At 38.4% G+C, this 10726-nt stretch overlaps 1 protein-coding gene across 2 annotated transcripts in view; it reads right to left on the reverse strand.

The window, feature by feature from the left end:
* Window positions 1-9245, reverse strand: part of LOC122809177 — a 519088-nt gene extending 509843 nt beyond the window's left edge. For both annotated transcript variants that reach the window (XM_044080476.1, XM_044080477.1), the window contains exon 1: window positions 9072-9245. The gene's annotated coding sequence lies outside the window, so the exon portion shown is untranslated. The remainder of the gene's footprint in view (window positions 1-9071) is intronic.
* Window positions 9246-10726: the final 1481 nt, after the last annotated feature.

Below are 10726 nucleotides of genomic sequence, written 5' to 3' on the forward strand. Positions count from 1 at the left end.
TGATTACACAGGTGTAAATATGTGGCACTTTGTCAGGTATATGTCACATATTTATTTATTTATTTATATGTGTTGACCGGGAGTGTCCGACTGGACATAGATCCATTTTCAGTGGAGGCCCGGGGAGAAAAGCTCTACAGTTAAAATAAACAGACAGTAGTTACATTGGATTACATAGCAATTAACAATTTACATAGCAATTACTTACAACATATTTATAGATGAAGAACATAGTACATCAGTAGACAACTAGAATCTTTATCTGTGAAGTACATAACAGACATTAACAAATGTTACAGTAAGAAGTTCCTGCTGTATAATAAGTACTAGGCTTATGAGCATCTGAGCTTGCTATAATCAAGGTAGTTAGTGGAGTGGAAAGAAAGGTAGTGGTTGGATGGGGTGGGTGATATTAGAGTGGGAGTTGCAAGGGCATAGCTAGCATGTTTTTAGGTGCGCTTTTAGTAAAGTTTTGAAGTGGGTGCATGATTTCAGTCATGTCTTGGTACAACACTGCACTGACAAAAGTTAAGGAATACATTTGTCTTTTTACTAACTGATATTCCCAACAAATCTCATGTTTTAGGATCATTAAAAGTAAATGGCTTTGAGAACCAGTCTACCTTGTTCAATAAACTCAAAGCCTTGTAGTTAAATGACCAGAGCTGTGCATGATTTCAGACATCATCAGTGATTGCTCTTGTCTCATTTGCTGAGATGGCCATGTCATCGCTATCTTAGCATCTACTATAATAGGTGCTCTGCAGGGATTAGTTCCGAGTCCTTACTCTTTAAATTCCACAGTATGTATGAGATCTCTGACATAACTAAATATTTATAACCTGCCTTATGAACAGCTTCAGACCCACGTTTCAGAGCACTAGCCAACGGAAAGACTTTATAGGATTAGAAAGATGTCTGTTTATATAACACATACATTTTCAGATTAAAAAATCTATATCTAATCTGCTTGTCTTTCAAATATTAAGAACGTATTGTGGGATTTACCTGAAATCATTTTGTGATAATTCATTCAAGGTGGGAAACATCATGTGATAACTTAGGATTCTGCAAAATCAATAGCTCTTTATGGAAAACAGGCTGCTAATACTATGGCCAAAGTAAAAGAGTGTTAACCTGAACTGCTGTATGTTCTGCTCTCTACTCTATTATACTTTATAGCTTCACAATTTCAAGAGAATTTTTACTATTCTCTCTTTCTTGTTTACGTGGTTACAGTCAATGCATCTATCCATTCCTAAGTATAGTTTCTGCAAGTTATATGTTTAACTTCTTAAAATCACAAGTGTTGTAATTTGTTTTTTCATGTTTCATACACCCCTGATAAGTCTTTAAATCAAGCCCATTTGTGATTGTTTACCACAGAGTTAAACAAGCATGTGTTTGTCATTGTCTCTAGTACAATGCTCTCTCTATAAGATAGTTATGCCATTTGCAAGAGGAATTCATTTAAAAAACCAAACTCATTTAACCAGTTTAATAAGTTCCCATGTTACAAGCAGGCATGTGCAGGCATGTGGTGGCACAGTTGGGAGAAACCTTGAGTTGTTTGACCTGAAGCCTAACCAAGACCAAGAGATAAAAAGAAGTTCAGAAAAAAAAGGAGAACAAACCCAGTGGCTCAGGATCAAGGGTGAGAGTGTGGAGAGAGAGGAGTAAAAATTGCTGGGTGTACATATTGCTCATTAATCACTATTCACTTGCCAGCTATATAGGTCCCACTCTATGACCCATACCCCATACCACAACTTATATTTAACACATTGACCACACAACACTGACCATCCAAACCCAATACCATATTCACTTTACTTACCACTCCCCACTATTAACAGGAAACTATACATTTCACCAAATTTTTCAGACAAGAAATGTATTTATTTTGTAAAACCTGAACCAAGAAGAGATATACACCAACCAGGGGTGCAGCCATATTGATTCTGGTCCTCATTAATATGGGACAGTGCTGCACACCCTCTACTGTAATATATTCTGTGGTAAAGACAGACCACCAAATGGTCTCCTTTGAAGTAAAAATAATACCTGGACCCCCATCTAAACCTTGATTATTCAGGAACTACTCTAAGGCTAACCTCCTGCTATTAAGGAATAACCTGGCAAAATTTCAAGTCTCCATCAACTCTGAGAACACTGCTGCCTATGCAGAATTGTTCACAGAAACCCTGTACAAGCATGTTAATAGCTGCATAGAGGCAGCTGTATCCACCAGGAAGAAGTACAGAACTAACTCAAAAAACAAGCCCCCCTGGTGGAATCACAAAATCAATAGGCTATATAACAGGAGGAAGAAAATCATTGCAAAAATTAGGAGGTACAGAACCCAGCAGGATAAAAGCCTCCCATCAAACTAAACAAACATTTCAGAGGGCAAATAAAGTCTACTAAAGCCAAAGTTGAGGTGAATTTGGCCTCCCAGGCCAATGACAACAACAAGGCATTTTTAGTTATGTCCAAAACCTCAAAGGCAGTACACAATTGTGTGCAGAGCTCATTGTAAATGGAGTAATTTATACTGAGCCAGAACATATAGCAAACCTCCTGGCTGATAAATTCAACTACAACTTGACCCCTCTTACCCCCTCAACTTTCCCTCAGGAAATGCCATCAGATATAATTCCTCCTGCTATCAAAAACTCCAGCAAAAACTCCAGCTATACTTTGTCGCATATCGTCTACTCAGAGACGATCTCTGCTTATCATACAAGGCCATGTCAAACCCAGAGCTGTTGGACATGCTACACTTAAAGAAATCCCAATCCCTCAGAGCCACACACTCCAGGGATCTAAACCTTATCATTACAATGAACAAAACATGCTGGATGGATGGGTTCCTGACCCAGTGACTCCCCAGACTCTGGAATAGACTGCCCATACATGTCAAGCAGAGCGCCTCTTTGGCCCTCTTCAAAAGGAACCTTGACGACTGGATGGGAGATAGGAAATTCACGCCGGGGATCACATCAGTCGCCCTGCTAGACAGGGGTCCAGGGAAGTAAATATTGTGGGAAGAAATAGCCAGGGAATTGTTATAGCTTGGCTTGTATAGGCCCTAGGGCTGATAGCCTAGTACCAACCTATGAACCTTTAACTAGGGAATAGGTCCTTAATGCTCTCTCTCTAAGGCCATGAACACTGCATCAATGGTCCCAGACAATATCACAGGATGCCTTCTAAATAGCATGAAACACAACCTATCAGGGCCTCTGGAATTGCTATTTAGCTATGACATCCAAAAAGGCTTCATCCCTCATGAATGAAGAACAGTCATCCCTCTGCACAAAGGTGGACCATCTACAAACCCTGGAAACTACAGACCCATAAGTCTCACTAGTCTTGTATGTAAAGCCATGGAAAGAATTATCATAGAAATGAGCAATAGTGATATAGTAAACCTCCAGACACTGGACCCTACCCAGTTCGGTTTTGTCGAGGGCAGATGATGAGTATTCAACCTAATGGACCTCTTTGAGAAGGTCACCAAAGCAATGGACGAGGGCAAAATTGTTCACACTGCCTACCTTGGCCTGGCCAAGGTATTTGACATAATGCTCCACTTGGGCATTGTTGACAAACTCAAGAGGTTAGGTACAAACTCATATGTCACCCAGTGGATAGTGAACTGACTCACAGACAGAACCCAGGAAGTTAGAATTGTAAATCCACCTCTACAAAGAGGCCACTCACAAATGGAGTCCCTCAGGGATCAGTCCTTGGACTGCAGATTTTTCGCATTTAGTTCTCTGAAGTCAAGGCCAATGTCAGTGGTCTCTGGCTCACTAAACTGGCAGATGATTGCAAATTAGGAGCTGTCATTGAATCCCTCACTGACACAAATATTCTCCAGGAGAGGTTGACACAGACAAACAATTGGTGTCAGAGGTATAGACTAAAACTAAATGGCAATAAATGCATAATAGTATCCTTTGGGAAGTCATCCACCCCTGGTAAGTATCATATTGACAACATACCCCTTAGAGATGGCCCAGTAGTCATGGACTTAAGGACACACATAGACAGTAATCTAGCTTTGACCATCATGTGTCCACAGTAGTGAGGAAATCATTCTATGCTGCAGAACTTATAACTAAAGGTATAGTGTCTAAGTCCTAGGAAGTCATTGTTCCACTGTATTTGGCATTCATCAGACCTATCATTGAGTACAATGCCCTTTTGATATGTACCTAATCAGGCATATCCAACAATTGGAATGTCCACAGAAGTTCCACACTAAAAGAATACAGGGCTTGAGTAAAGTGTCCTAAGCAGACCACCTCAAGGCTCTATTCCTGTATTCTGTCTCCTACAGTCTTTTGAGGGGAGATCTATGCCTGACATACAGGGCATTTTCAGACCCCACTCTGATGGACCTCCTGCATGTCCGCAAAAAAGAAAACAGCACCAGAATTACCCATTCTAAATATTTAAGCTTTGCCTGTGATATACATAGGACCTGCTGGAGAGATAGGTATGTATCCCAGAGATTACCTCGTCTCTGGGACAGGCTGCCCATCCATGTGAAGCAGAGTTCCTCCTTAACCCAATTCAAGTGCAACCTGGACAATTGGATGGGGAACAGAAAATGCATCCCTGGTTTGGCACATATGTCTCTAATGGACACAGGCAACCTGTAAATTGTTTATCTCCCAGGCCCTAGCTTGTAAATGTTTCATCTCCCAAGCCCCTGCTTATACTTATCAATGGTATCAGAACTTGTCAAAGATTTGGGATGCATGGCTAGACTTAAAAAGGCCCTTGTAGTCATTAGCCTAGTAAACACCTATGAACTTATCAGACCTATATTACATTGTCGAAAGTCATTTTCATCGAATGCCTTTTCATTGACACGTAAATATCGAACTACCAAAACTCCGAATGGCCACTTCAGCGAATTTTTTCCCAGGGGAAAAAGAAATCACTTGGCCAACCAAAAACAAAACAAACTGTCAGACCCTCCCTACACCCCCTAACTAAATAAACCAACTCCGAGATCGCACTACAGTGGAGGAAAGGGCAAATTTCTGATGATGGCCAAGCGATTTTTCCCCTGGGAAAAAAGTCACTGAAGTAGCCATTCAGAGTTTTGGTAGTTTGATGTTTACATGTCAATGAAAATGTGTTCATTGAAACTGCCTTTCGACAACGTACTATAGACCCAACCTATCAGAGGATCTCTTGTTGTTGGGAAACACCAGCCAATTGGTCAAGAAAGTACTCCAATGCCTCCACTTTTTAGGAAAGCTGAAAAAAGCTAAGCTTCCTCTTCATATTCTCTCTGCAATAGAGAGCATCCTCACCTGCAACTTCTTAGTGTGGTTTGGAAGCTGCACAGTTACAGAAAAGAAGGCGCTACAAAGAGTGGTGAGGGTTGCCAAGAAGGTAACAGGTTCTAGTCTTCCATCAATATATCTTTATTCTGCCAGAAGTATCCAAAAGGCCGCCAAAATAATACAGGACAACATGCATCCTGTGCATGGACTGCTTAAGCATCTGGCATTGGGCAGGAGATACTACAGCCTCTGTTGCAGGACTACAAGATTCAGTGACAGTTTCTACCCTACAGTGATTAGACTTCTGATATCAGGCACTAGTCCCAAGGGTCTGGACACATAATAAGTCAATTTTTATTTATTTGTGCAATATTTACTTACATATATTCCAAGTAAGTGCAATATTTATTTATTATATCCATAGTCAGTTTTATTTAACCCACTCAAGTGCAATATTAGACAAATAACTTAGGCATTGTTCAGTCTGTATTGTGTTTTGCATTACTTTAAATAGGGTAGTTAATTTAACTCAGGGGAGGGTATTATTTTCATATATGAGTGTTGGTAAATGTCTCTGCTCTTTCTTGTGTGTGTGAGTAATATTGTATTTGTTAGCTATGTTTATTCCTCTGCTTGCATGTGTTGTTTCACTTTCCTTGGTAATGTTGTCAAGAACTGAGCTGATGCACAAAATTTCATTTAGGCTACATGTGTGTAGTTTTAAATGACAATAAAGTTTACTTTGACTTGACTTTGATTTTTGGAGCAAGAGTGTAGCAAGCAGGGTTGCCAGATTTCCAGGGACAAAAAAAAAAAAAAAGAAGGTCTCTCACGGCAACTGAAGACCAAAAAAAAAAAAAAAAAAGGTCTTTAATGCGGAACAGAGTTCCACATTAAAGAACTGAGCTCACTCAGTAGCTCTGCACTAAACATGGAGCTTCTCGTGTTTAATGCATTGCAGTTCTGCATTCAACACAAGTAGCTCCGTGTTTAGCGATTTTTGATTGGCCCATATACCGGCATATGGGCCAATCAAAAATCGCTAAACACGGAGCTTCTCGTGTTTAATGCGGAACACAAGAAGCTCAGTGTTTAGCAATTTTTGATTGGCCCGTATGCCAGGTATACGGGACAATCAAAAAAAAAAAACAAAGCGGAGGCTGGCTGGGATTTAAACTGGCAGGCCGGGACTCGGGATCAGGCTGCTGATCTCGGGACAGTCCCACCCAAATAGAGACGTCTGGCAACCCTGGTAGCAAGGCATACTCGGTGTACACAACTGAGTACGCATTCTTCTGTGCAGTTATCAGAAACAATTGCTTACAGAGGCCAAAAGATGTACATAACTGCTTAAACTAATGTCTGTAATAAAGATCTGTATACACCTTATTTTTCAAATAAGCCTAGCCGTTTAAAAAATAACCTATTTTAATTGCTCTAGGAGGCAACAGTTGAAAAACAGCCATCATTCTTTCAGTGTGTAAGGGGCAGCATTTTGAGAGGTATACATTTTAAACAAGGTGGAAGCAACAATGCAATCTGTATATGCAAACTGGTTACACCCCTGTTTTTGGAAATGTTACAGGGGACCTGTATCCTGTCATAACTTCTGTACAAACGTTCCTCTCTGATACTACACAACTGCATCTACAAAAACTCTTCTACAGATTACAGACTCTTACTCCTTTTCTTTCGCATATGAAAATCTGGCAAAATGTTTAATTATGAGAGACATACGTGCCCACAGTAATATAGAGCCATAGCTGAATAAAGTACAACCTGCCTTACATTTGTTCTGCACTATTAACACTATTTGTGCAAACTTATCTACAGCATTTGATACTTTTTAACATCAGATACTCCTTGTATAAGCATTATAGGTAAATCTGACAATAAACACATGTAACTGTTCCATTTCTCGTAAAAGCCAAAACTTTCAAGCTGCCTTGTAACTTCCAGATTCACACAACTCTTTGACCTAGCACTGGAGATCGTTTCCTGGATCTCCTGATGTTTTCTTACTTGTGAAAGATTTTCTTTTAGTCTGTATACATAATAAAATATTGAATTACAATTATAATAATGTTCTCCAATAATTGCTTACTTTACGTTTTCAAGGTATACCTCTGTGAATTGAATGATAAAGCCAAAAAAAATAATAATAAAAAACCCATGCTGTCCACCATAGATTGAAGCAAGCAATAGTTCTTCACCTTACTACATGCAATATGTCAAGTAAAATATAAAAGTGCCTATTTTCAAATATGATATGTTTTGCTGGATCCACAATTATTCTTTAACATACAAACCTGTTAACTACTTTAAAAAAATAAGCCTGTTTACCTGGCTAACAAAGGAATAAATATTGTTTTGGATGCCAAACCGAGCACGTGCTATAATAAAGTCTTATTCATCCTTAATTTTCCAATAGTTAACAGATGGACACTATAAACAATGACCTTGCATGTTAAATGACCAATGTCCTATCACATATTCATATATTTTCTTTCTGCAGCTGAACTAATTGTCATCATAGTGCAGTGTTAGCTAAGTCATGAATCCATGAGCTCAGAGCAAAGCGCCTGGCAATCATGGCACTGTGTGTGTGTGTGTGTGTGTGTGTGTGTGTGTGTGTGTGTGTGTGTGTGTGTATGTTGTTTCTGTCCATTTGACCGAGAAGACTAAATAACAGCACGCTTTTAATTCTCATTCATCTCCTGAACTTAACATTTTTTTTCAAAGCTTTCTACTGTCCCAGAGCTCTTTTCAAACTAGGTGCTAATCTGTATCATGCACTAGTATTAAGTTTCACTCTAGACCGGTTAACAGGATGATGCTTAGCTAATGCACTAGATGATGCTGTGTGTCTACAGCATATGTTCAGTACTGTGACAGACAAGTAGTTTAATACTCTTACTGCAAGATTTTACTAATTTGTCAAACTGGAAAATAACATTTTGTCTGCTGTCATTAACTGTGTGCATGTTACTAATAGCTGATTTATCTCTGTGAAGCTCTATCTCAGAGAAATTATACTCTGTACCTCCACTGTACATTAACATTGCAAATAAAATTTTTGTTAAACTACAGCATGAGATCATTTTAAACTATGATATGACATATGGTTGTTGTAAATGGACTTTATTTCTTTTTGAGCTATTAATCTGAAATGATAAATGTTGTGAAATCATGCTGCTGTCATTTGTTTGCTTTGTGTTTCATGTCAAGCAAGTGGCCAGAATATTATGTTCTTAACTTAATGTAGAAAGTAAATGTAGTGCTAACTGCCTTAAATATAGTGACATTTACATTAGAAAACATATTCAGAACTCTACACTAAACCTTACAATGTACACAATTTTTCAATCTTGAAATGATCAGATACTGAATGCTGCCTCTCAGTACCATGCACCTTAAAGAGCTACTTGCTTTCCATGAAAGCTAAGTTTCATAAACAATATAGTTTTGTGCATCTTCTTACTCAAAGTACTGCTTTTTAGTAGAAAATTATATGCCTAAAATATCAAGAAACACTGCACAAATTTCTAACATGCAGAAATTCTGAAAGCCTTCTGGCAGTCTTTGCAATTTTCTCCTTAAGATCAGTTCAGTTATGGCTTTCACCAGACTAAGCAAACAATGCATTCATACATTTTGAAATATTGCAAAGAAAATTAAAACATACTCTTGATCTATGCTATCGCAATGAATTTTTTACCTAAGAAAATAAAGTAAGAAGTATAAAGGTATCACAGGACTCACCAAGCTATATAAAATAACCAGGATTAGAGCTCCAGAAGAGAAATCACTTGGATGTGTTAATGTTTGACTTTCAGCTAATTTTTCAGCACTTAGATGTGGGTGTGTTAGTACAGGAACTGATTGTCTTTCAGCGTCAGTTATTGTGGTCTATTTCATCACATACCAGTGAAATATAGTGCAGAAGGTATAACTTAGCTTGTTATAAGAATTTGCATTTGCAGTTTAAAAACACAGCATGTGCAATGCTGTATTGCTTTATATCAACAGTGCCCTTCTTACTCTGCTTTTAAAGTGGTATTAATAAGTGGCAATTAGAACATAAGATAAAAGTTATAAGCTGCTTTTAGACTTTATCCTATACTGATTCCCTCAAACTCCTGCAGTAAACCATCACTTAGTAAGGCTGTGTCCTCTGGGGTTTATCCATCTAACAAATGAATAAAAATAATTTGTATTTATCATATTTAAAGTTGTGCTTCTCCCATCATAGATCATAACAGGTATCCACTGGCAATTCCAAGAAAGGCACCTTCTCTCAACAGCTTGAGACTCACTGAAGGATTCTGCTCAGTTGTAATGATCTTCAAGGATTATAATGAAGCACTGGATGTCAGAATCAACAGACAGTAGAAATGGTTTACAGTATGTCCTCAAGTTGTTATTAATATCCAAAAATAAACAAACAAAGGAGGGGTGATTTTTCTGTGGGCAGCATGGAAGGGACAAACGTCATGCAAAGAAAAATGGTATTTGCGTTTTCATTTCAAAGTTCAGTGACCCTTATGCAGCTTTTGTTCACATTCTTTGTCTTTTCTTTGCCTGCAATTCAGAACATTTAATCATTTTAGATATTATGTTGTATCAAATCTAAAAAAGAAAGGAATCTGTTATAAACTGTGATGGCCTTTACGTTTTATCATCACTGTTTCCTGCACTCTGTGGCAGAGGCAGTCATGGATCTGAGTTATTTGTAAGACAGCTTTGTATCGAATTGTTTATCTCCAAATGCCTCAGCTGTTAAAGTGTAAATTGGTCCTCTCCTGCAGGGTTATATTACTACAGATTACCTTGATACTGCACAGAGAAGGGACTGGGACTCATCAAGCAATTTTCTGAGACAAAATAATATGTCACTATAACACGATGGACTTGGCTGGACTGGTTTGCACTAAGATGTTAGCCCAAAACTGGCAAGCAGTGCTCAGTGCTGAATCCCTTCCCTGGAGAAGTAATTATTTAGTGATACTGATAGCAGGGGTAATGTAATGCTGGGTTCTATCTGGGGAAGGTAGAGATATTTCATAAAGAAGTCTGTATCATAAATATTAGTTATGATAAAAGCCTGTGTAGGGAAAATAAAAGTAGTCTGGGAAAATATAACATATTAGGGATGGGATGTTTTTCTTTAAGCATTTTCATTTTCAGGATTTTTTCTTAGAACTTTCTTATTCTTCACTTGATGTGTGCTGAAGCATAACGTAGCATTTGTGTGTGTGTGTGTGTGTGTGTGTGTGTGTGTGTGTGTGTGTGTGTGTGTGTGTGTGTGTTAGTTACAGAAGTATAAAAGTTGACACACAATAGGTAGGGCATGCATGAAAAGCTGGCACACAGATAATCAGCCAACACCAGTATTACACATTTATGATTAAAACTAT

The sequence above is a fragment of the Protopterus annectens genome, chromosome 8.part0 (assembly GCF_019279795.1).
Source record: "Protopterus annectens isolate FY-2018-M chromosome 8.part0, PAN1.0, whole genome shotgun sequence".
NCBI classification, from domain to species: domain Eukaryota; kingdom Metazoa; phylum Chordata; order Ceratodontiformes; family Protopteridae; genus Protopterus; species Protopterus annectens.